Source organism: Pristiophorus japonicus, chromosome 14 (assembly GCF_044704955.1).
Source record: "Pristiophorus japonicus isolate sPriJap1 chromosome 14, sPriJap1.hap1, whole genome shotgun sequence".
Classification (NCBI taxonomy): Eukaryota; Metazoa; Chordata; class Chondrichthyes; family Pristiophoridae; genus Pristiophorus; species Pristiophorus japonicus.
In genome coordinates this window covers 185,824,222-185,851,489 of record NC_091990.1, presented here as the reverse complement: position 1 = coordinate 185,851,489, position 27,268 = coordinate 185,824,222, and the positions used below count along the sequence as shown (strand labels likewise).

General features: G+C 45.3%; 1 protein-coding gene across 10 annotated transcripts in view; it reads left to right on the top strand.

Annotated features, from left to right (window-relative positions):
- Nucleotides 1-2,495: 2,495 nt before the first annotated feature.
- Nucleotides 2,496-27,268, top strand: part of stk33 (serine/threonine kinase 33) — a 220,948-nt gene continuing 196,175 nt past the window's right edge. For 6 of the 10 annotated variants that reach the window (XM_070899951.1, XM_070899940.1, XM_070899948.1 and 3 more), the window contains exon 1: nucleotides 3,466-3,918. The gene's annotated coding sequence lies outside the window, so the exon portion shown is untranslated. Of the gene's footprint in view, nucleotides 2,547-2,824; nucleotides 3,025-3,465; nucleotides 3,919-26,328; nucleotides 26,377-27,268 lie in introns of those variants that run through there. The other 4 variants (XM_070899944.1, XM_070899943.1, XM_070899941.1 and 1 more) reach the window with 4 other exon arrangements.

Below are 27,268 nucleotides of genomic sequence, written 5' to 3'. Positions count from 1 at the left end.
TTAGATGAGGGGACCGAGCGTAATGTATCCAAGTTTGCTGACAATACAAAGCTAAGTGGGAAAGCAAGCTGTGAGGAGGAAGCAAAGAGGCTGAAAGGGGATATGGCAGATGGAATATAATGTGGAGAAATGTGAAGTTATCCACTTTGGTAGGACGAATAGAAAAACAGAATATTTTTAAATGATGAGAAATTAGAAAATGTTGGTATTCAGAGGGACCTGGATGTCCTTTTACATGAATCACAGAATGTAAAAAGCAGAAAGCAATTAGAAAAGCAAATGGTATGTTCACCTTTATTACAAATGGATTGAAGTACCAGCTGGAGTACTATTTGCAGATTTGGTCTCGTTTCCCAATGGAGGCTATAGTTACGTTAGAGGGAGTGCAACAACAGTTCACTGGACTGATTCCTAGGATGAGGAGATTGCGTAGGCTAGGCCTATATTCCCGAGAGTTTAGAAGAATGAGAGGCAATCCCATTGAAACATAAAATTCTTAAGGGGCTTAACAGGGTAGTTGCTGGGCGGCTGATTACCCTGGTTGGAAAGTCGAGAACTCGGGGTCACAGTCTCAGAATAGGGGGTCAGCCATTTCGGACTGAGATGAGGAGAGGTTTCAAAGGGTTGTGAATCTTTGGAATTCTCTGCCCCAGAGGGCTGTGGATGCTCCATCATTGAGTATATTCAAGACAGAGATCGCTAGATTTTTGGATACAAAGGGGTTCAAGGGATTGGGTGGGAAAGTGGAGTTAAGGTAGATCAGTCACTGAATGGCGGAGCAGGCTTGAGGGGACGAATAGCCAACTCCTGCTCCTACTTCTAATTTTCTTAAAAAGAAATGTGGCACATAGATAAATCCATTTGCGCTACCAGAAGAGGGCTGAAAAGATTCCGAATTGGAGAATCGGCGCCAAGGTGTTGGGAGTTCTTCCTTTGACTCCCTTGCAGGGGCACAGAATGGGTGAACTTACACATCAGCATAGGCAGTCCCTCAAGATCGAGGAAGACTTGCTTCCACTCTAAAAGTGAGTTCTTAGGTGACTGAACAGTCCAATACGGGAATTACAGTCTCTGTCACAGGTGGGACAGATAGTGGTTGAAGGAAAGGGTGGGTGGGGAGTCTGGTTTGCCGCACGCTCCTTCTGCCTGCGCTTGTTTGCTGCATGCTCTCGGCGACGAGACTCGAGGTGCTCAGCACCCTTCCGAATGCTCTTCCTCCACTTAGGATGGTCTTTGGACAGGGACTCCCAGGTATCGGTAGGGATGTTGCATTTTATCAAGGAGGCTTTAAGGGTGTCATTGGAACATTTCCTCTGCCCACCTGGGGCTCGCTTGCCGTGTAGGAGTTCCGAGTAGAGCGCTTGCTTTGGGAGTCTTGTGTCAGGCATGTGGATGATGTGGCCTGCCCAATGGAGCTGGTCGAGTGTGGTCAGTGCTTCGATGCTGGGGATGTTGGCCTGATCGAGGACGCTAATGGTATACCTGTCCTCCCAGGGAATTTGCAGGATCTTGCGGAGACATTGTTTGTGGTTTTTCTCCAGCGATTTGAGGTGTCTATTGTGTATGGTCCACGTCTCTGAGCCATACAGGAGGGTATCATTACAGCCCTGTAGACCATGAGCATGGTGGCAGATTTGAGGGCCTGATCTTCGAATACGCTCTTCCTCAGGAGGCTGAAGGCTGCACTGCCGCACTGGAGGTGGTGTTGAACCTCATCGTCGATGGCTGCCCTTGCTGATAGTAGTCTCACGAGGTGTGGAAAGTGGTCCATGTTGTCCAGGGCCGCGCCATGGATCTTGATGACTGGGGGGCAGTGCTGTGTGACAGGGTCAGGTTGGTGGAAGACCTTTGTCTTACGGATATTTTAGTGTAAGGCCCATGCTTTCGTATGCCTCAGTGAAGATGTTGACTATGACTTGGAGTTCAGTCTCTGAACGTGCGCGGACGCAGGCGTTGTCCGTGTACTGTAGCTCGACGAGAGAGGTTGGGATGGTCTTGGATCTGGCCTGGAGTTCTGGAGTTTAGTTGCACTCCAGCGGGGAGCTTGTTGTGTGCGAGGTGGAGCATGGCAGCGAGGAAGGCGGAGAAGAGGTTTGGTGCGATGAAGCAGCCCTGCTTGACCCCGGTCCGGATGTGGAATGGGTCTGTGATGGATCCGTTGGTCAGGATCACGGCCTGCATGTCGTGGTGGAGCAGGTGGAGGATGGTGACAAACTTTTGGGGTCAGCCAAAACGGAGGAGGATGCTGCATAGACCCTCGCGGTTGACAGTGGTCAAAGGTCAAAGGCGGCCATGTACAAGGGTCGGTGCTGTTACCTGCATTTTTCTTGCACTGTGATTAATACCAGGAGAACAATAAACATATTTCAAAGCCGGAGAAGAATACAGAGCAAATGCAGAAACTTAAACACAAGCAAAAAGCAATTGTGATAATATTTCAAAATAAATCAATAGATACTGTACCCAAATGATTTGATTAAATTTGTTCCAAAACAGGAGACGACCAGTGAACTCTCACTCGGCGGATTCATTTTGGTTTTAAAAAGGTAACCAAATAAACAGAAGTGTATTAGTTAGCAACCGGCCTCATCCCTTCACATCGCCGGAGCCGAGTGTGGTGAGGGGCCGGGGGGCCGGGGGGTGAGGGGCCGGGGGGTGAGGGGCCGGGCCGGGCCCGGGGGGCGGGGGGCCGGGCCCGGGGGGCCGGGGCCGGGGAGTGAGGGGCCGGGCCGGGGCCGGGGCCGGGGGCCGGGCCCGGGGGCACGCAGCATTCCCGGGGTTTCGAGCTGCGGCGCGGTCCCTGAGCCTGAGCCTCGGGGCGTGCCGTACCGGCGGCTCCGGCTCCACGCGGAAAGGTTCTGGCCAAGTGTCCCGGAGGCAGCGGGGGGAGAGGAGCGGCCCGGAGCAGCGTGAGTGCCCAGGCCCAGGCCCCGGCCCCGGCCCCGGCCCCGGCCTCACACCCCGCGCGGCAGACCCAGGCCCCGGTCTTTGGAGCGAATGCTTCCCCCGCCGAGCCGTTCAAATGTGAGCTCCGTTACCATGGCAGCGGCGAGGGGGCGGGGCCCGGGAGAGGAGTGGGGGGAGGGGGGAAAGGGGCAAGTGGGGGGGAAGGGCAGGAGCCAGCAAGTGGGAGCAGGGGCAGGACAGAGGGAGAAAGTGTGGGCAGGAGAAGGGGGGTAAGAGAGAGGAAGAAAGTGGGGTCGGGTAAGTGGAGGCACGAGATGTGGGGGCAAAAGTCGAGGCAGGAGATGAAGGGGGGGAATGGAGGCAGGAGAAGTTGCGTGAAAGATGGGGCAGCGGATGAGGGGGCAAAAGTGGGGACAGGAGAGAGGGGAAGTGTGGATAGGACATGGGGGGTGCAGGGGAAGACGGAAAGTAGGTGCAGCAGATGGTGGGTGTGGGTGAGTGGGGGAAAAGGCAGGTTGGAGAGGAGTGAAAGGGGGCAGGAGATGGTGGGGGGAAAGTGGGGCAGGAGAGAGGGGCACTTGCACCATCATAAATACGTTGAAGGTATGGGCTGGGAAGCACAAATCTGAGGATGACCAGCAAGGCGAGGTCTCTGCCAAGAATTCTGTTTTTAGTGTGAAGGTTACACACAGTGGAGGATGTGAAGCTAAGGGTAAAATTGAAGCTTGAACTCTTGAGCAAGAAGCGAGGTTTAGGGGAACATATGCAGTCAAATAGCTAGGTCTAAAATATGCTTTTAAAGGCAGAGAGAGATAGGTTGAGACACAGAAACGTTTTGGAACAGAATTCAAAGGGCAGGAGTGTGGTGGCTGGGGAACTAATAATAAATTAAGTAGTGTGCTAAAAGTGAAGGGTGCATTTATTGAGGAACAAGAGAGAAAACTGCAGGCATCAAATTCCCAGGAATGCAGAGATTGATGAGATGGACAGCATATGTATTGTTATGAAAAGGTATATACTCTTCAAATAGACAAAGTATTTCGCCAACATGTACCCAAGAATCTTAAAGGAAATGGGGACTGGAATTAGGTGACATTTGAACTTGTGTTTTTGTAAGTCCACTAAATTTAGGAGGGACTCTTGAAGATTGCAAAGTGGCTAACTTATTTGAAAACAATGGTTACACTACATACCTGGAAACTATATAGTTTAACATCTGTTGCAAAAGAAAACCTTAGAAAGAATTTTAGGTAATATAGAGATGACAAGCAATTTAAGGCTGCCGAAGGCCATTTGACAATCTGGGTTCCTCCATTCAGGAAGACCCACTGCTGCATCCAATTGTTTCGAAAATGGTTTTAGGATTTTCACTTCCACTACTCTACTTGGTAGTCCATTGCATATATTGATCACTCTTTGCATGACAAAAATCCTTTTTATATTAGTTCTCAGTCTCCTTTTGCTAGTTTAAACTTGTGTCTCCTTGTCTCACTTTTGCAATTTAAAGTAATTTTCTGGATTTCTTTTCCACTTTGTTTAAGGTCACCTCTCAGTAGTCTCCTTTCAAAGTTGTAAAGCTAAAGTTTGTTCAGTTTTTCTTCATTACTCGGATCTCCAGCACTGGGGATTAGTGTGATGGCCATTCTCTGCACTGCCACCAAGCCTTGACTGTCTCTTCTGTGTCTTGATGGATAGAATTAGACACAGTGCTCGTGATGTGGTCTGAAGTAGAGCAGTGTACAGTTTGACCATGATTTTCTGTAACACTACTGTATTGGTCATATTGTTGATTGCTGCTGTGCATTGATTGGACATTAAGCATCACATCTGCTAAGACGCCTGAGTGTCTTTCAACAACAACAACAACTTGTATTTATATAGCACCTTTAACGTAGTGAAATGTCCCAAGGTGCTTCACAGGAGTATTATGAGATAAAGAATTTGACACTGAGCTGCATAAGTAGAAATTAGCGCAGGTGACCAAAAGCTTCGGTCAAAGAGGTATGTTTTCAGGAGTGATTTGAAGGAGGAAAAAGAGGTCGGGACACGGAAAAGTTCAGGCAGGAAGTTCCAGAGCTTGGGGCCCAGGCAACAGAAGGCACGGCCACCAATGGTTGAGCGATTATGATCAGTGATACTCGAGAGCAGAATTAGAGGAGCGCCGACATCTCTGGGTGGGAGAGGGAGAAGTGGACCTGGGGGGGGGGGGCGGCTGGAGGAGATTACCGAGATAGGGAGAGGTGAGACCATGGAGGGATTTGAAAAAAAGGATGGGAATTTTGAAATTGAGGTGTTGCTTAACCAGAAGCCAATGTAGGTCAGTGAGCACAGGGGTGATGGATGAGTGAGACTTGGGGCGAGTTAGGACACGGGCAGCCGAGCTTTGGATCACCTCTAGTTTACATTGGGTGGAATGTGGGAGGCCAGCAGGAGTGTGTTGGAATAGTCAAGTCTAGAAGTAACAAAGGCACGGATGAGGGCTTCAGCAGCGGATGAGCTGAGGCAGGGGCGGAGACGGTGATGTCACCGGAGGTGGAAATAGGCGGTCTTAGTTATGCTGCGGATATGTGATCGAAAACTCATTTCAGGGTCAAATATGACACCAGGGTTGCGAACATTCTGGTTCCACCTCAGACAGAAGGCTCCATCCGTAACTATTTCAACACCATTGATGGAGTACACGTCACCCATTTTTTCTATCTATGTGTAGTACTTTGCAGAAGCCCAATTAAATTTCATCTGCCATTTTACAGCCCACTTACATGACCAACTGCCTTCTCTGAACCATTGCCCCACCTAAATCACCTAAATGTGGGCAGAACATTAACAGATGAAATATAATGCGGACAAATGTAAAGTACTGCAGGAAAAAGCAACACGGGTATTCCATCAATGATTTGAAAAAGAAGGAAACTGAAAGAAACCTAGGAGTCTTAATAGAATGTCTAACCAATGCAGAGTTGCAATCAGGAAAGACAGTTAAATGTTGAATTACGTTTCCATAATAGTAGAATACAAGTCAAAGGAAGTTGTGAGCAAACTGTGTAGTCATGTCTCACGCACCTTGAGCATTGGGACTATTTTGGATCACCGAGATACAAGGGAGACTGAGGAAGGTTTGGAGAAACCTGGAAAGGTGATGTCTGAAAGATGATTTTATAGAGGTACATTGTGAGATTTCACACCCATTTGTTTGGCACACAACATTTTCAGATTTTGTCACTGCTCACCATCTCTCCTTTTACTTGTAGCTTTGATCAGGTAGGGCACGAAGGAACAGTCTGGTATCGTAGCAATTGTAAATGCAGCTGGGTGGACACTCTGCTAACAAACGCCGCAACACTTCTCCAGTCCATGCATCAAGAGTGGATATGTCACTGTTTACTTTTTCACTGCACATTATTTTAAACAAGGCTGTATCTTGCTTTCCAGCGAACTGGAATCCATTTGATGCGCCAAAGCTTTCCTTATCGAGTAGTTTAGTTAACTCATCAGCTTTCGCTGTCAACAGGCAACTGTTCAGTGGGACTTTTTGAGCTCTCTTATGATTAAACCTCCTAAACAGTGCTTCATCAACATCGGTCATCTTACTTTCATGCTTCCGTTTCCTATCCCGGTTCTCATTTTTTCCCGATTCTTTAAGATGCCTCGGCATCAAAGTTGAGTCTTTTTAAAACGTGATTTCTACATGCCACATTTGATGCATTTGAGGATTGCAATAAAATAAAACTTTCACAATTGCAAGTATAGAAGAAAAAATAGGACTATAAAAATAGTGTGCAATAAAGGAATTGAAATTAAATGTGTTTCAAATAAACAGATACGACTATAACGAGTATTCGAGCAACGAGTCAAAACAAGCAGTATGTTTGAAATGAAACAGTAAAGACACCTTTTTAAAAGAAAAAGAGGTTAACGTACCAGGATAATCCTAATTATTGAGGATAAAACTATGAAACTGACAGCCCAGTCCTTGTAGAAACATAGAAACATAGAAAATAGGTGCAGGAGTAGGCCATTCGGCCCTTCGAGCCTGCACCACCATTCAATAAGATCATGGCTGATCATTCCCTCAGTACCCCTTTCCTGCTTTCTCTCCATACCCTTTGATCCCTTCAGCCGTAAGGGCTATATCTAACTCCCTCTTGAATATATCCAATGAACTGGCATCAACAACTCTCTGCGGCAGGGAATTCCACAGGTTGACAACTCTCTGAGTGAAGAAGTTTCTCATCTCAGTCCTAAATGGCTTACCCCTTATCCTTAGACTGTGTCCCCTGGTTCTGGACTTCCCCAACATCGAGAACATTCTTCCCGCATCTAACTTGTCCAGTCCCGTCAGAATTTTATATGTTTCTATGAGATTCCCTCTCATCCTTCTAAACTCCAGTGTATAAAGGCCCAGTTGGTCCTCATATGTCAGTCCTGCCATCCCTGGAATCAGTCTGGTGAACCTTCGCTGCACTCCTTCAATAGCAAGAACGTCCTTCCTCAGGTTAGGAGACCAAAACTGAACACAATATTCCAGGTGAGGCCTCACCAAGGCCCTGTACAACTGCAGTAAGACCTCCCTGCTCCTATACTCAAATCCCCTAGCTATGAAGGCCAACATACCATTTGCATTCTTCACCGTCTGCTGTACCTGCATGCCAAACTTCAATGACTGATGTACCATGACACCCAGGTCTCGTTGCACCTCCCCTTTTCCTAATCTACCGCCATTCAGATAATATTCTGCCTTCATGTTTTTGCCCCCAAAGTGGATAACCTCACATTTATCCACATTATACTGCATCTGCCATGTATTTGGCCATTTGCCTAACCTGTCCAAGTCACCCTGCAGCCTCTTAGCGTCCTCCTCACAGCTCACACCGCCACCCAGTTTAGTATCATCTGCAAACTTGGAGATATTACACTCAATTCCATCATTTAAGTCATTAATATATATTGTAAAAAGCTGGGGTCCCAGCACTGAGCCCTGCGGCACTCCACTAGTCACTGCCTCCCATTCCGAAAAGTACCCGTTTATCCCGACTCTCTGCTTCCTGTCTGCCAACTAATTCTCTATCCACACCAGTACATTACCCCCAATACCATGTGCTTTGATTTTGCACACCAATCTCTTATGTGGGACCTTGTCAAAGGTCTTTTGAAAGTCCAAATACACCACATCCACTGATTCTCCCTTGTCCACTCTACTAGTTACATCCTCAAAAAATTCCAGAAGATTTGTCAAGCATGATTTCCCTTTCATAAATCCATGCTGACTTGGACTGATCCTGTCACTGCTTTCCAAGTGCGCTGCTATTTCATCCTTAATGATTGATTCCAACATTTTCCCCACTACTGATGTCAGGCTAACCGGTCTATAATTACCCATTTTCTCTCTCCCTTTTTTAAAAAGTGGTGTTACATTAGCAACCCTCCAGTCTATGGGAACTGATCCAGAGTAAATAGACTGCTGGAAAATTATCACCAATGCATCCACTATTTCTAGGACCACTTCCTTAAGTACTCTGGGATGTAGACTATCAGGCCCTGGGGATTTATCGGCCTTCAATCCCATCAATTTCCCTAACACAATTTCCCGCCTAATAAGGATATCCTTCAATTCCTCCTTCTCACTAGACCCTTGGTCCCCTAGTACATCGGGAAGGTTATTTGTGTCTTCCTTTGTGAAGACAGAATCAAAGTACTTGTTCAGTTGGTCTGCCATTTCTTTGTTCCCTGTTATAAATTCACCCGAATCCGACTGCAAGGGCCCTACGTTTGTCTTCACTAATCTTTTTCTCTTCACATATCTATAGAAGCTTTTACAGTCAGTTTTTATGTTCCCAGCAAGCTTCCTCTCGTACTCTATTTGCGCCCTCTTAATTAAACCCTTTGTCCTCCTCTGCTGAATCCTAAATTTCTCCCAGCCCTCCGGTTTGCTGCTTTTTCTGGCTAATTTGTATGCCTCTTCCTTGGATTTGACACTATCCTTAATTTCCTTTGTTAGCCACGGTTGAGCCACCTTTCCCGTTTTATTTTGACTCCAGACAGGAATGTATAATTTATTACAACTAATCTGTTGTATTGTAGAGGACTAGACTACAAACTAAATATGACTAACAGTGTTGAATATGGTGCTGGTTTGAACAACAATTCACAATAGTATAGTGTGGAAAAGTGTGAGGTTATCCACTTTGGCAGGAAAAATGAAAAAGCTAATTATTATTTAACTTGAGAGAAATTAGAAAATGCTGCAGTACAGAGAGACCTGGGGGTCCTTGAGCATGAAACACAAAAGGTTAGTATGCAGGTACAGCCAGTAATTAGGAAGGCAATTGGAATGTTGGCCTTTATTGCAAAGTGGATGGAGTGTAAAAGCAGAGAAATCCTGCTACAACAGTACAGGGTATTGGTGAGACCACACCTAGAGTTTTGAGTACAGTTTTGGTCTTCTTATTTAAGGAGGGATATACTTGCATTGGAGGTAATTCAGAGAAGGTTCACTTGGTTGATTCCTGAGATGAAGGGGTTGACTTATGAAGAAAGGTTGAGCAGGTTAGGCCTATACTCATTGGAGTTCAGAAGAATGAGAGGTGATCTTGTTGAAACATAAGATACTGAGGGGCTCGATGAGGTAGATGCAGAGAGGATGTTTCCACTTCTGGGGAATCTAGAACTAGGGGGCATAGTTTATGAATAAGGGGGTCACCCATTTCTTCTCTGAGGGTTGTAAATCTGTGGAATTCTCTGCCCAGAGAGCTGTGGAAGCTGGGTCATTGAATATATTTAAGATGGAGATAGACAGATTTTTGAACGATAAGGGAGTGAAGGGTTATGGGGAGCGGGCAGGGAAGTGGAGCTGAGTCCATGATCAGATCAGTCATCATCTTATTAAATGGCGGAGCAGGCTCGAGGGGCAAAATGGCCTACTCCCGTTTCTATTTCCTACGTTCTTATGTAAAACAAATATTACTGATCTTGAGCGAATACAGACCTAAGGAATCAATACAAGAATATTACCATTTTTAAGAAAAGGCCATTGGGTTCCAACAAGCCCATTCTATTTTCACTGTTCAATGCTACCTGCCTGCTTTCTCAAAATGATCTGTCCAATCTCTTCCCCAGAAATGCATCAATTGTCTCTTGAACCCATTTACACTATCTGCTTCAGTTGCCCTCATGGTGTAAACGTTCTGCTGGCCTTTTTTCCTAAATCGCCAAGAGGTCTCTTTGTAAATGAATGTGAGTTGGAAGGGCAGGTCCAGCAAGTCGGGCTTATTTTGGAAAAGAGGATATTTTGAGGAGACCCAAGGAGATTGACAAATTAAATCCATAGAACTTGTCTGTTGTATTAAATGGTTATAGTACCAGAGAATATAAGTAGAAAGGAATGTCAAATACAATTCTCTTCCCCAAAAGGTAATGGACTTGTGGAATAAGTTACCAGGAAAGGCATTAAAGTGAATAGTATAAATAGATTAATGAAGCAGCTATTGTAAATGCACTTCTGGAGGGAGAGGATTTGGGTATGTCCTGAGATGGCAGGAAGGTAAACAGGCAGAATTGGACCACACTTTTTGATTTCAGATTTTAAAATAGCAAATTTGTAAACTTTTTTAGCCAAAATGGTAAATATCCTGTATTATAAATACACATAATGTACTCAGATTTTATAACATTGATATCAGGGTATCATAAATCTTTGAGAATTCACATTATGCAGCACTAAAGCAACATGAATTATTCTACTGAGCGTAATCCTAATGTTAAGGAAGATACCTATATACGTACCAATGTATTTTAATTGTTCCTTGATGCTGTGCTTTGATTTAAAACGGTCAATTAGAGGCAGCATGGAGACATGCAATGAGCACCTCATTATAGAGGGAATGTTACACAAAACATCTCTTCCCAGGTTGCCTTTAAGTAATATTTTGAAATACCATGGGGTTTGAAACTCGTCAGGTGCTATTAATGTGTTGTGTCAAAGCTCTGTGTGCACTACTTCAGCAAAGTCACAAACCGCATATTACAATAGACATATTGGCCTTGATTTTAAGTGAAGGACGGGAACAGAGTGTATGATGACCGAAGCGGGCGATGAGTCTACAAATTTGGGGACTGTGCCGGCCTGGCTGATTTTAATGGCCAGGCCTCACTTACATAAGGCCTCCGGATTTTCTGGTCAAGTGATGGGTCTGCCGGTGCCCCCCCCCCACCCCATCCGCATAATGCCAGTGGAAGTCCCGGCTACTATTAAAAGCGTCAGTACACTTCGTCAAGGGAGGGTGCACTCAGTCAGGGCTCAAAACTGAGTAATTGTAAATCACTGGTGCAAAGTCTCTATGTGCCTGCGGTTGTGCCTTCTCTGCTCCCATACTGGTCGAAGCTAGCTTGTCCAAGTTAGGATCTTCAGTTAGTTCACGTGGCATGGTGGAGGGATCGGTTGTACTCGATTAGTGTAGCAGTAAAGGAAAGCAGGCTTCAGACAGTCGTTGTGCAGGATTGAAGGGGAAATGTTATGACATGTTCTCATGCACTATTCTGATATGAAAGATGGGCTTCTGGCTGGCATTCCGATATCCTATACCTGATGATACCTATTTCGGTCACTGCTGGTGAGCATTTGTTCATGGAGCGGAGAGTCGGGATAAATGGGTCCTTTTCCGGTTGGAAATCAGTGGTTGGTGGTGTGCCGCGGGGATCAGTGCTGGGACCACAACTGTTTGCGGTGTGCATGGATGATCTGGAGGAGGGGACAGAGTGTGGTGCAACAAAATTTGCAGATGACACTAGGATTAGTGGGAAGGCGGGTTGTGTGGGGGACTCAGAGAGGCTGCAGGGAGATTTGGATAGGTTGAGCGAGTGGGCTCGGGTTTGGCGGATGGAATACGGTGTCGGAGGGTGTGAGGTCATCCACCTTGGGAAAAATAAACAGTAAAAGGGAATATTATTTGAATGGGGAGAAATTACAACATGCTATGGTGCAGAGGGACCTGGGAGTCCTTGTGCATGAAACTCTTTTTGGTGCATGAAACTCTTTTTGGTCCTTGTGCATGAAACTCTTTTGAGTTTACCTGAAAAAAAAAACAAACATTAAACCGTGCCACCCGCCTGGGTGACACAGCAGACATTTTCAAGGCCCCTTTTTGTTTTTCCTTTTTTTGTGTTTTTTTTTTCTTTCTTTTTTTTGGTTTTTTTTTTGGGCGCTAAGATCACATTTTTCCAAGTGCCCCCTATAAAAGGGGAGGGGGACACTAAAAGCACCGGCAATTAAAACAAATTAAGCTTTAAAACGTAAAATCAAATTAAAATTTGGTTGCCGGGCGTGATGATGCACTCCAGTCCCTCCGGTGCCCACCTCTCGCGGAATCCTTGTGCATGAAACTCTCCCAAAGGGTTAGTTTGCAGGTGCAGCAGGTAATCAGGAGGGCAGATGGAATGTTGGCCTTCATTGCGAAGGGGATGGGTTGCAGGGGCGGGGAGGTGTTGCTGCAGCTATGTAGGGTATTGGTGAGGCCGCACCTGGAGTACTGCGTGCAGTTTTGGTCACCTTACTTAAGGAAGGATATACTAGCTTTGGAAGGGGTACAGAGATGATTCACTAGGCTGATTCGAGAAATGAGGGGGTTACCTTATGATGATAGATTGTGTAGACTGGGTCTTTACTCCTTGGAGTTCAGAAGGATGAGGGGTGATCTTATAGAAACATTTAAAAAAATGAAAGGGATAAACAAGATAGAGGCAGAGAGGTTGTTTCCATTGGTGGGGGAGACTAGAACTAGGGGGCACAGCCTCAAAATACGGAGGAGCCAATTTAAAACTGAGTTGAGAAAGAACTTTTTCTCCCAGAGGGTTGTGAATCTGTGGAATTCTCTGCCCAAGGAAGCAGTTGAGGCTGGCTCATTGAATGTTTTCAAGTCAGAGATAGATAGATTTTTAAGCAATAAGGGAATTAAGGGTTACGGGGAGAGGGCGGGTAAGTGGAGCTGAGTCCACGACCAGATCAGCCATGATCTTATTGAATGGCGGAGCAGGCTCGAGGGGCTAGATGGCCTACTCCTGTTCCTAATTTTTATGTTCTTATGCTCTTATATGCTATCCTCAGAGCTGCCTACATTCTATTCTCAAGACTGTCCTGCCCTGAGCAATTAGTTACTTGGGTGATGGACCCTGTATTAGACAGAGCACCCAGCTGGGCTATTCCCCATGTTGCTTGGTCCTTGGGTCACATGATTTCCATTGCAGATGCCACGTTGCTACCTTTCCCTCTCTGGTCAACATGGTTGGTCTAGCACATCAACCATGCCAGAGATGGAGCCACTCATCTGTATTCATCCAAGAAATAGAAACATAGAAACATAGAAAATAGGTGCAGGAGTAGGCCATTCGGCCCTTCTAGCCTGCACCGCCATTCAATGAGTTCATGGCTGAACATGCAACTTCAGTACCCCATTCCTGCTTTCTCGCCATACCCCTTGATCCCCCTAGTAGTAAGGACTTCATCTAACTCCTTTTTGAATATATTTAGTGAATTGGCCTCAACAACTTTCTGTGGTAGAGAATTCCACAGGTTCACCACTCTCTGGGTGAAGAAATTCCTCCTCATCTCGGTCCTAAATGGCTTCCCCCTTATCCTTAGACTGTGTCCTCTGGTTCTGGACTTCCCCAACATTGGGAACATTCTTCCTGCATCTAACCTGTCTAACCCCGTCAGAATTTTAAACGTTTCTTTGAGGTCCCCTCTCATTCTTCTGAACTCCAGTGAATACAAGCCCAGTTGATCCAGTCTTTCTTGATAGGTCAGTCCCGCCATCCCGGGAATCAGTCTGGTGAACCTTCACTGCACTCCCTCAATAGCAAGAATGTCCTTCCTCAGGTTAGGAGACCAAAACTGTACACAATACTCCAGGTGTGGCCTCACCAAGGCCCTATACAATTGTAGCAACACCTCCCTGCCCTTGTACTCAAATCCCCTCGCTATGAAGGCCAACATGCCATTTGCTTTCTTAACCGCCTGCTGTACCTGCATGCCAACCTTCAATGACTGATGTACCATGACACCCAGGTCTCTTTGCACCTCCCCTTTTCCTAATCTGTCACCATTCAGATAATAGTCTGTCTCTCTGTTTTTACCATCAAAGTGGATAACCTCACATTTATCCACATTATACTTCATCTGCCATGCATTTGCCCACTCATCACTTATCTAACCTATCCAAGTCGCTCTGCAGCCTCATAGAATCCTCCTTGCAGCTCACACTGCCACCCAACTTAGTGTCATCCGCAAATTTGGAGATACTACATTTAATCCCCTCGTCTAAATCATTAATGTACAGTGTAAACAGCTGGGGCCCCAGCACAGAACCTTGCGGTACCCCACTAGTCACTGCCTGCCATTCTGAAAAGTCCCCATTTACTCCTGCTCTTTGCTTCCTGATGACAACCAGTTCTCAATCCATGTCAGCACACTACCCCCAATCCCATGTGCTTTAACTTTGCACATTAATCTCTTGTGTGGGACCTTGTCGAAAGCCTTCTGAAAGTCCAAATATACCACATCAACTGGTTCTCCCTTGTCCACTCTACTGGAAACATCCTCAAAAAATTCCAGAAGATTTGTCAAGCATGATTTCCCTTTCACAAATCCATGCTGACTTGGACCTATCATATTACCTCTTTCCAAATGCACTGCTATGACATCCTTAATAATTGATTCCATCATTTTACCCATTACCGATGTCAGGCTGACCGGTCTGTAATTCCCTGTTTTCTCTCTCCCTCCTTTTTTAAAAAGTGGGGTTGCATTGGATACCCACCACTCGATAGGAACTGATCCAGAGTCAATGGAATGTTGGAAAATGACTGTCAATGCATCCACTATTTCCAAGGCCACCTCCTTAAGTACTCTGGGATGCAGTCCATCAGGCCCTGGGGATTTATCGGCCTTCAATGATTTCTCCATCTTGCCCAAACGCTCATCCAGCATGATGTTTATGGTGGCCAGGACGTTATCCATATTGTGTTGCTATTTGCCTTCCTCACATAGGTGGGGCCACTGACCTCTTCCAACTTTTTAGGAAGAAGTCGTTAAATTCCAAAAACACCAACATCATAGGCAGTCCCTCGAAATCGAGGAAGACTTGCTTCCACTCTAAAAGTGAGTTCTTAGGTGACTGAACAGTCCAATATGGGATTACAGTCTCTGTCACAGGTGGGACAGATAGTGGTTGAAGGAAAGGGTGGGTGGGACTGGTTTGCCGCACGCTCCTTCTACTGCCTGCACTTGTTTTCTGCATGCTCTTGGCGATGAGACTCGAGGTGCTCAGCGCCCTCCCTGATGCATTTCCTCCACTTAGAGCGGTCTTTGGCCAGGGACTCCTCGGTGTCGATGGGGATGTTGTATTTTATCAGAGGCTTTGAGGGTGTCCTTGAAACGCTTCCTCTGCCCACCTTGGGCTCACTTGCCGTGTAGGAGTTCTGAGCAGAGCACTTGCTTTGAGAATCTTGTGTCAGGCATGCGAACAATGTGGCCTGCCCAACGGAGCTGGTTGAATGTGGTCAGTGCTTCGGTGCTGGGGATGTTAGCCTGATCGAGGACGCTAATGTTGATGCGTCTGTCCTCCCAGGGGATTTGCAGGAACACACAACACTGATGACAAAATTACAGCTGACAATGTAGTAAAAGTTAACTGTTGCAACTGTCTTCTCATTGTGCCCCCTTTACATCCGGCACATTGAACAGTGCCAATCCAATCCCACCAGGGACCCCCAAAGATGTTCCCGGTCTCTATCTTTCCCGTGTAGCAGCAGTTAAAAATAACATTGGGGTCCTAATTGCACCATAGGACTCCGTGTTCCATATAGCCACGAGCCTCCTGCCTCTCCGTAGGGAGACTCGTTGGCCCGGATACTCGCACAGTTAATATTGCGGCAGCCAGGAGCACGGTAGGTTGGGGACAGGATCCTCCATTTTAACTCTTTCCTGACCGTGGGTGTTAGTAGAGGGGATGGGCTTATATCGAGGCCATAGTTTCAGTGCCAGTAGCTATTTTAAATTTTAAAAGAATGGTGTAAATTATAGGACATGATTCAAGTTATGACATTTCAGCATTTGTACTTTGGGGCAAATCTGTGATAATAAATTGGTCCTATTGAAAATGATTGTTTACCTATAGAACTGGATCACAAGGCGTGCTTATTGGGATCGTCTGTTGGTACCATGACTTCTGTAATTAAATATCGAAACAATCAATTCCAAAAATCCAAAGTAATCTCAATTCCACTACTGGACGATCAATTGTAGCTACTTTTAGGAAATTTGCAATGACACTTTTTCACTATGTTTTGTGCTTCATATCTCCTCCCAGCATGGAAATCAGCTTATTTGCGACTTTATTACAATTGGCTTAACAACCTTGTTGCTTAATTCGTAATTGGATTTACTCCGTCATATTGGCAGAAGCAGGCTGGAAAAAGCTTCAGCTTTTTATCAGTCCTTGTTATGATAACAGACTGTTCTTTTTGTGCAGGTATCTTAGTTACATATTTTGTTAATCTTTATCATTATGATTACATTAATTTAAGGGTATGTCAAGTTTTAGACCATCAATCATCTCTCCAAAATCCAAGTAATCTCTGAACAAATTAAATATTTAGCTGAAGGACAAAGGGCTGGTTTACTGTACCGTCTAACGTTACAGTATCTGAATATGATTTGTGGCTAATCTGTTTAAGTTTTTATTAGCAGTAATAATAGTTTGTGCTACAGACATTTGAAGGCATATCCGGATTTGATTGCAGTTAATGATACATTACAGTGGAAGCTACAGGTGGGTAATGCTAGCCGTCAATCGTAGTGAATTACAAAGCTGTAACTCAATCAAGTAGCTCAGTGACATCCAGAAATCCAGCAGCTAGCCGACAACCACGACGTGCGTGGATTCTTCAGCGTAATCAAGCACTCAAGGCACTACCCCACTACTGGCCAAGAATGGAAAGCTGCTCATCAAGGACAGAGAGGCAGTTAGTGCCCGCTGAAAGGAGCACTTGGAGGATCTCCTCAACCGAGACTCGGTCTTTGACATGATTGTCCTCGACTCCATCCCACAACATGCCACCTGCCACCATCTCAGCACAACCCCAGGCTGGCACAAGGTTGAAAAGGCCATCAAACAACTGAACAACAAGTCATCAGGAGCAGATGGAAATCCCTGCCGAAACACTAAAATATGGCGGGGAAGCACTACTGGCGCGGATCCATGACCTCATCTCTCTTATCTGGGAGGAGGAGATCATGCCAGGAGATCTCAGCTGCTGTAATCGTGACCATCTTCAATAAAGGTGACAAATCCAACTGTGGTAACTACAGAGCAATCTCCCTGCTGTGGACCACAGGGAAAGTCATCGCAAGAATCCTCCTCAATCACCTCCTTCCTGTGGCTGAAGAGGGCACAATGGACATGATCTTCACCGCGCGGCAGATTCAAGAGAAATGCAGGGAACAGCACCAACCCTTGTACATGGCCTTCGACCTCACAAAACTCTTCAACACTGTCAACCGTGAGGGATTATGGAGTGTCCTCCTCAGATTCGGCTGCCCTGAAAAGATTATTATCATTCTCTGCCTGCTCCATGATGACGTGCAAGCCATGATCCTGATCAACGGATCCATCACAGACACAATCCACGTCCGGACCAGGATCAAGCAGGGCTGCTTCATCGCACCAACGCTCTTCTCAACCTTCCTTGCTGCAATGCTCCATCTCACCCTCCGTGAGCTTCCCGCTGGAGTGGAGCTAAATTACAGAACAAACGGGAAACTGTTCAACCTCCGCCGCCTCCAGGCAAGATCCAAGGTCATCCCATCCTCCGTCATCGAACGACAGTATGCAGACGACGAGAGCACATGCCTTACACTAAACATCCGTAGGACAAAGGTCCTCTACCAACCTGCCCCCGCCACACAACACTGCCCCCTGGTTATCAAAATCCACGACGAGGCCTTGGACAACGTGGACCATTTTCCATACCTCGGGAGCCTACTGTCAGCAAGGACAGACATCGACGACAAGGTCCAACACCACCTTCAGTGTGCCAGTGCAGCCTTCGGTCGCCTGAGAAAGAGAGTGTTTGAAGACCAGGACCTCAAACCCGGCACCAAGCTCGTGGTCTGCAGAGCAGTGATGATACCCACCCTCCTATATAGCTCAGAGACATGGACTATGTACAGCAGGCACCTCAAAACACTGGAGAAGTACCCGAACGCTGCCTCTGCAAGATCTTGCAAATCCATTGGCAGGATAGGCACACCAACCTCAGTGTCCTTACTCAGGCCAATATCCCCAGCATCGAAGCACTGACCACGCTCGATCAGCTCCGCTGGACGGGCCACATCGTCCGCATGCCTGACACAAGACTCCCAAAACAAGCGCTCTACTCGGAGCTCCGACATGGCAAGCGAGCCCCAGGTGGGCAGAGGAAACGCTTCAAGGACACCCTCAAAGCCTCCTTGAAAAAATGTAACATCCCCACCGACACCTGGGAATCCCTGGGCCAAGACCACCCAAAGTGGAGGAAAAGCATCCGGGAAGGTGCTGAACACCTCGAGTCTCTTCGCCGAGAGCAAGCTGAAGCCAAGCGTCGACAGCGGAAGGAGCATGTGGCAACCCAGGCCCCCCCAACCACCGTCTGCCCCACCTGTGACAGAGACTGTTGGTCCCGCATTGGACTCTTCAGTCACCTGGGAAATCATTTCTAATGTAGAAGCAAGTCATCCTCGACTCCGAGGGACTGCCTATGATGATGATGACATCTGTAACTCAATCAAGTAGCTTGACATCCTTGGAAAGTCAACAGAACCCCCCCCCACTCCACATAAAATGACTACCTTCAACACGCAGGTAGTTTATGCTAGTTTACACACACACGTGTATTCTATTCCACTGTGATTCATATGCTGTAGGGAGTTGGTTAGGAAGTAGGAGATTAGGGATAATGTGTATGTATTTTCTAAATGGTCAGACGCTAGGGATTGTGGAGGAGCAGAGATTTAGGGGTCCAAGTACGCAAATCACTAAAATCTAGTGGATAGGTACAAAAACTAATGAAGAAGTCTAATGGAATGTTGGGCTTTTTCCCGAGAGGGCTGGAATACAAATGGGTGGAAGTTGGAGAAAGCTCTGGTTAGACCCCCCATTACGGGTACATCGGATCTCAGGAAGGATATATTGGCCTACAAATTCACCAGAATGATATTGGGGCGAAAAGGATTCAATTATGAGGACAGGCTTGTGATTCCTTGAGTATAGAAGATTAAGGGGTGATCTAATTGAGGTGTTTAAACTGATAAAAGGGATAGATAGGGTAGATGGAGGAAAACTATTTCCTCTGATAGATTAGTCCAAAACAAGGAGGCATATCTTAAAATTAGAGACCGGCCGTTCAGGAGTGTTGTCAGGAAGCACTTCCTAACACACTGAAAGTTTCAAAACTGCTCGATAGATTTTTGTTAGGCAGGAGTATTTTGGATTACAGAGCCAGGGTGGGTGGGTGGAGTTAAGGTACAGATCAGCATGATCTAATTGAATGGGGGAAACAGGGTGGAGGAGCTGTATGGCCAACTCTTTCTTGCTCCTAAATCCAGGATTGAATGTACTGTGATATGGTTACTTTTGTTTTTCAAATGAGACTTACAAGGACTGTTCTTGTATGTTCATTTTTTAGGACTGTTTTACAAAGGAGTGTTATTGTACTTGCAATGATGATGATTTAGGTTTATTTTCTTTTATTACCTGATTAATGACAGCATCTATTCTGCAGGATCTCATTCGAAAACTTATGAATACTTTCCCATATTCAACACTTGTTTTAGGTGCAGATTGCTGTCCCTATACTCTGTCTCAATAACTTGTCATCACCAACAGAATAGTTTCTGTTTCACTGCAACCACTGCAACATTTCCATTTCCTAAACTAAATTGATGAATCTAGTCAACATGCCCACAAGCGATTCAGTGTAAATTGATTCTGTAGTACAAGCTTTTTTATATTGCAACTTTAATCTGACATTACTATCCTAAATTACTGCAGAAACAATGCGTTCGAGGTTGTGTAAAATAAATTAGTAAGGAAAAGGGATTACGTAATGATTCTACCTAATTTAACCATATGATGATTTAAAACAATTTAGATTGTGCAATCTTCAGGTTCTTTTTAGGCCTTTTCAACCCACTTGCCATCTTTAAATTGCCCTTCAGTCAGGAAGGCTTGATGATCTGGGTTGTGGATGTCTTGATTGTGTGCTTTAAAACATTTTTTTTTAAGAATTCAAGACATGTCAGTGCCATTCAGGTAATTTGTAACTGCCAGTGCTTAATCTTATATCAATTCCCTGCCCTTCAAGGTTTTATCTAATTCCCTCTTAAATGCTATAATTGACTGAGCTTTACAAGGTGACGAGGTCAGTACCAACCCAACCCGACCTGGGTAGGAACGGAGCAGCAACACTGGGGATAAAAGGAGGAGCTAACCACTGCAGGGAGAAGCATGAGCCGTCCCAAGAAGGCAACAAAAATCAACGTCACCAGAATCCAGGTGGCTGATTGGTGGCGTATCTTGGAGCATGGTCGAGCCCAGCGGAGGGGTCGGGACTCTGGAGTGGAGGACGGGGCTGGGGAGGGGAGGAGGGGAGTGGGGTGGGGCCGGCGCCGGCGAGGCCTGGAGGAGCGACACAGCATGGACCAGCAGTGGGGTTGGGGCCCAGGGAAGGAGCAGCACGAGCCAACAGCAAGGTCGTGAGGCTTCCCACTGCGTCCTATGAATCCCAGGGAGAGAGGTCCTATAGGAAAGAGGACAGTAGGAGTATGTTTGAGTGTATGCACTAGGCCCATGCTGCGGAGTCTGGATTCTGGATCTTGGATCCCCTTGCCAAGACCTTGCACTGTCAAGCCCGTGTGGTAGCTGGTGCAACGGCCACCTCACGTTAAAATAATTCACTCACTGGAGATTCAGCCACATAAGAGAGTAAGCATTGATCCAGTCAACATGTCTTGTGATGATATATAGGCACCTAGCTATAGCATCCTTATTTACGGGATTTTAATGACTCTGTGGCTGCACTACAATAAAGATTATCTGGAAAAGTCTATTTGAAATATTTGCAGTACTTCCTGGCTAGATGACCTAGGTGTTGAGGTCTTAGATGTTCAGATGAAATGTGGCATGTTCGTAACCCAATGAAACAATAATGTATTTATATAGCAACTTTTAATATAGTAAAATGTCCCAAGGCGTTTCACAAGAGTGATTATCAGACCAAAATTTTACACTGCGCCACATAGGGAAATATTGGGACAGATGACGAAAAGCTTGGGGAAAAAAGTAGGTTTTAAGGAGCCTCTTAAAGGAGGAGACAGATTAGAGAGGTGGAGAGGTTTAGGAAAGGCATTCAGGAGCCTGGAGGCTAGGCAGCTGAAGGCACAGCTGCCAGTGGTGGAGCGATTTTCATATCTGGGATGGCAAGAGGCCAGAATTGGAGAAGCGCTGAGATCTCGGAGGGTTGTAGGCCTGGAGGAGGTTACAGAGATGGGGAGGGGCGAGGCCATGGAATGATTTGAAAGCACAGATGAGAATTTAAAAGTTGAGGCGTTGCTTAACTGAGAGCCAGTGTAGATCAGCAAGCACGAGCAATGGACGAATGGAACTTGGTGAAAGTTAGGATACTGGCAGCAGAGTTTTGGATCAGCTCAAGTTGTAGGGTGAAAGATGGGATGCCAGCCAGGAAAGCATTGGAATAGTTAAGTCTAGAGGTAACAAAGGCATGGATGAAGGTTTCAGCAGCAGATGCACTGAGTCAGGGTGGAGCCCGGTGATGTTATGGAGGTGGAAGTAAGCGATCTTGGTGATGGAGCAGATTTGTTGTCTGAAGGTCATCTTAGGGTCAAATATGACGCAAACGTTCTGGTTCAGCCTCAGACAGTTGCGAGGAAGAAGGATAGAGTCCCAGGGTAGGGAACGCAGTTTGTGACATTTTGAAGACAATAGCTTTGGTCTTCCCAATATTTAGCTGGAGGAAATTTCTGCTCATCTAGTATTGGATGTCGGACAAACAGTGTGACAAATCGGAGACAGTGGAGTGCTCGAGCGAGGCCCTGGTGAGGTAGAGTTGGATATCATAAGCATAATTGTGGAGCCTGACGTGTTTACGGATGATGTCCCTGAGGGGCAGCTTGTACATGAGAAATAGGAGGGGGCTAAGGGCAGATCCGTGGGGGACTCCAGAGATAACTGCAGGAACAGACGCCATTTAAGGTGATTCTTTGACTTGGAATGGATAGATAAGATTGAAACCAGGCGAAGGCAGTCCCACTCAGCTGGATGATGGAGGCGAAGGATGGTGTGATCAACCACGTCAAAGGCTGCAGACAGGTTGAGGAGGGATGGTTTACCATGGTCACAGTCACATAGGATGTAATTAGTGACTTTAAAGGCCGTTTCAGTACTGTGGCAGAAGCAGAACTCGATTGGAGTGATTCAACCATGGAGTATGAGCAGGACCACAAAGGTAATAATTTCTACCTGAGCCATGAGCAAATTTGTATAGGGTAAATTTGATCAGAGAGTTAAACATGTGGCTCAAAGACTGGTGTGGGAGAATGGGTTTTAGTTCATGGGGCATTGACACCAGTACTGGGGTAAGAGGGAACTGTTCTGTTGTGACGGATTTCACTTAGACCGTGCTGGGACTCGGGTCCTGGTGAATCGAATAACTAGGGCTGTAGAGAGGGCTTTAAACTAAATAACAGCTGAGTGAAAATTTAAAAAGTCAAAAGAATAAGGAGAAGGCAATAGAGCAGGGTAGCACTGGGGGAAATGAAAACCAGAGTGTTACAGGAAGGGACAGAATTTTTAAACATGAAAGTGTATCAGAAAGTGGGGTCAAAGCAGGAAAAAAGGGTAAAAAAACCAAATTTAAAAGCTCTTTATCTGAATGCACGCAGCATTCATAACAAAATAGATGAGTTGACGGCACAAATGGGTATGATCTGATAGCCATTACAGAGATGTGGTTGCAAGGCGACCAAGGCTGGGAATTAAATATTCAGGGGTATTTGACAATTCGGAAGGACAGACAGAAAAGAAAAGGAGGAGGGGTAGCACTGTTAATAAAAGATGAGATCAGAGTGTTAGTGAGAAACGATATTGGCTCAGAAAATCAAGATGTTGAATCAGTTTGGGTGGAGATAAGGAATAATAAGGGGAAAAAGTCACTGGTGGGTGTAGTCTATAGGCGCCCTATGCTGTTGAATGGAGTATAAATCAAGAAATAATGGAGGCTTGTAAAAAAGGACCATCAAAAATCACGAGCGATTTTAACCTTCACATTGATTAGACAAAGCAAATTGGCCAGGGTAGCTTTGAGGAGTTCATAGAGTGTATCCAGGATAGTTTCCTTGAACAGTACGTTGCGGAACCAACCAGGGAGCAGGCTATCTTAGATCTGGTACTGTGTAATGAGCCAGGATTAATGCATGATCTCCTAGTAAAGGATCCTCTAGGAATGGTTCAATTTCAAACTCACTTGGAGGGTGAGAAAATTGGATCTCTAACCAATGTCCGAAGCTAAATAAAGGAGACTACAAAGGTATGAAGGCAGAGTTGGCTAAAGCGGACTGGAAAATAGACTAAAGTATGGGACAGTTGATGAGCAGTGGCAGACATTTAAGGAGATATTTCATAACTCTCAACAAAAATATAACCCAATGAGAAGGAAAGGCTGTAAGAGAAGGGATAACATTCTGTGGCTAACTAGGGAAATAAGGGATGGTATCAAATTGAAAACAAAGGCATACAATGTGGCCAAGACTAGTGGGAGGCCAGAGGATTGGGGAACTTTTAAAAGCCAGCAAAGAACAACTGAAAAATGATAGAGAGGGAAGATAGACTATGAAAGTAAACTAGCACGAAATATAAAAATAGATAGCAAGAGTTTCTACAGGTACATAAAAAGGAAAAGAGTGGCTAAAGTAACTGTTGGTCCCCTAGAGGATGAGACTGGGGAATTAATAATGGGGAACAGGGATTTTAAACAAATATTTTGTATCGGTCTTCACAATAGAAGACATGAAAAACATTCCAGTAGGGGATAATCCAGGGGCTATAGGGAGGGAGGAACTTAATACAATCACTATCACTAATGAAGTAGTACTCGGTAAAATAATGGTACTAAAAGCAGACAAGTCCCTTGGATCTGATGGCTTAAATCCTAGGGTCCTAAAAGAAGTGGCTGCAGAGATAGTGGATGCATTGGTTGTAATCTACCAAAATTCCTTGGATTCTGGGGAGGTCCTCGCGGATTGAAAAACCGCAAATGTAACGCCCCTATTTATTTAAAAAGGGAGGCAGACAAAAAGCAGGAAACTATAGACCAGTTAGCCTAACATCTGTAGTTGGGGAAAATGCTGGTGTCCATTATTAAGGAAGCAGTGGCAGGACATTTGGAAACGCATAATTCAATCAAGCAGAGTCAGCATGGTTTTATGAAAGGGAAATCATGCTTGACAAATTTGCTGGAGCTCTTTGAGGATGTAACGAGCAGGGTGGATAAGGGGGAACCTGGGAATGTGGTTTTCCAGAAGGCATTCGATAAGGTGCCACATAGAAGGTTACAGCACAAGATAAACGTTCACGGGGTTGGGGGTAATATATTAGCATGGATTGAGGATTGGCTAACTAACAGAGAATCGGGATAAATGGGTCATTTTCCGGTTGGAAACAGTGACTAGTGGGGTGCCGCAGGGATCGGTGCTGGGACCTCAACTATTTATAATCTATATTAATGACTTGAATGAATAGCCAAGTTTGCTGATGATACAAAGATGGGTGGGAAAGCAAATTAAGGAGGATACACAAAAATCTGCAAAAGGATATAGACAGGCTAAGTGAGTGGGCAAAAATTTGGCAGATGGAGTATAATGTAGGAAAATGTAAGGTTATCCACTTTGGCAGAAAAAATAGAAAAGCAGATTATAATTTAAATGGAGAAAAGTTGTAAAGTGCTTCAGTACAGAGGGACCTGGGGGTCCTTGTGCATGAAACACACAAACTTAGTATGCAGGTACAGCAAGTAATCAGGAAGGCAAATGGAATGTTGGCCTTCTTTGCAAGGGGGATAGAGTATAAAAGCAGAGAAGTCTTGCTACAACTGCACAGGATATTGGTGAGGCCACACCTGGAGTACTGCGTGCAGTTTTGGTCTCCGTATTTAAGAAAGGATATACTTGCATTGGAGGCTGTTCAGAGAAGGTTCACTTGGTTGATTCCGGAGATAAGGGGGTTGACTTATGAAGATAGGTTGAGTCTATACACATTGGAGTTCAGAAAAATGAGAGGTGATTTTATCGAAACTTGTAAGATAATGAGGGGGCTCGACAAGGTGGATGCAGAGAGTATAGTTCCACTCATAGGGGAAACTAAAACTAGGGGGCATAGTCTCAGAATAAGGAGCCGCCCATTTAAAACTGAGATGAGGAGGAATTTATTTTCTCAGCAGATTGTAAATCTGTGGAATTCTCTGCCCCAGCGAGCTGTGGAGGCTGGGTCATTGAATATATTTAAGACAGAGATAGACAGATTTTTGAGTGATTTGGGAATAAAAGGTTATGGGGAGTGGGCAGGGAACTGGAACCAAGTCCATGATCAGATCAGTCATGATTTTATTAAATGGCGGAGCAGGCTCGAGGGATCAAATTGCCTAATCCTGCTCCTATTTCTTATGTTCTTTTGAGTCAGCACGGACTTGGGAGGCGACAATATGTTAAAGGACTTTGGAGAGGAAAGAGAGATGGGACAGTAGTTTGCAAGGACAGGGGTCCAGGATTTTTTTTTGAGGAGAGGAGTGATGACAGCAGATTTGAAGGGGAGGATGACAGTATCTGGGTAGAGGGAACCGTTAACAATATCGGCTAACATTAGGGCCAGGAAGGAAAGTTGGGTATTCAGCAGTTTGGTGCGAATAGGGTCGAGGAAGCGGGAGGCGGGTTTCATGGACAAGATGTGCTTGGAGAGGGCACGATGTGAAGAGAAACTAATGCGATTTCAGGGTTAGAGCGGGGAGTGGGTACCGTGGGGTTAATTTGGCCCGATAGGGAGTGGGAAAGGGAATGTGGGAATCAGCAGAAGCAGCTGAATAGATGGTCTTGATCTTTGTGACAAAGAAGTTCATGCTCTTCTAGTGCTTGTTATTGGAAGTAAGGGTGGAGAAGGTGGGGGAGAGGAGTTTAAGAAGATGATTTGTAGTGAAGAGAAGAGAAGCCGGGGGTTAACTTAGTATTGCAGGATGGCCCTGAAATAGTGATGATGAAATAGTGAGCATTCAGGAAAGCTCCAGTTCCAGGTCTAAAGAAATCTAAACAACTAGATCAATGGGAATGGAATCTTCACGTAGAGAATACACCAGATGTGTATAGCATCTTGTTGGGTAAGTCGCTCTAAGACTCGTTGCACTCCCATACAATAATGCATTCTTCTCCAAGACTTCAAAATGTGGATGTTCTTGCCTTTTTCAGGTTTCCTTGGTCCTACAATACATAGACTTTTAAAACCCAACTCAAGCTTTGTGTTATTTAATTGTTATTTTCCGATTTCCCTTGTAATTTCTTCAATTTGTTTCTTGAACTTTGCTGATAACTTGTCCCTAGATTTCTCAATAAAAATAAAAAGTCCATCCAAATCAATTTGGCTAGTACAGTTTTCAGCTATATCAAAGAATGAAGTACAAACTAATGTGGTAAACATTGGCTTGGTGGTGAAATTGCCGTAGCAGTTGGTATTTGTGATCCTAGATACGGGGGCAAAGACATGGGGACATGTGCTGCTTCGTGAGCTGAGAATTTTGGAATTTTTGCCTGGTTTTCAAAAGAAACTAATGCAGTTGCCAATGTCAGGGAACATCCTTTATTGGAACCAGTTTTAAAGAAGCTCTGAGAAGCACCAATAAAACCAACAAACTATTTGGAAGATGCACTGCAAAGAGTACTTTGGAAGCCAAGTCCTCCTGAGATAACAAACAGCTGATTTGCACAAAATGTTGCGTCCCCCCAAGAATCAAGCATCCACATCAAGATGATCAGCAAAGCTCCATGAAAGAAAGCAGCCATTGCCACATGCCTCCACCACCACCCCATTACTTCCTGTAACAACACTCCATTGTTTGCAGGAGAAGACTTTAATTGGGACTACGTTGCTTCCTACATTATTTTGTTTAAAGGGTAACTTTTCTGTAACATTAGGATGGGCAGAAAAGATTATTTTGACTGACAAGGTAGAGTAACTGTTGCTCATGGGGCCATAGAAGAGGTTTCATCAGACCA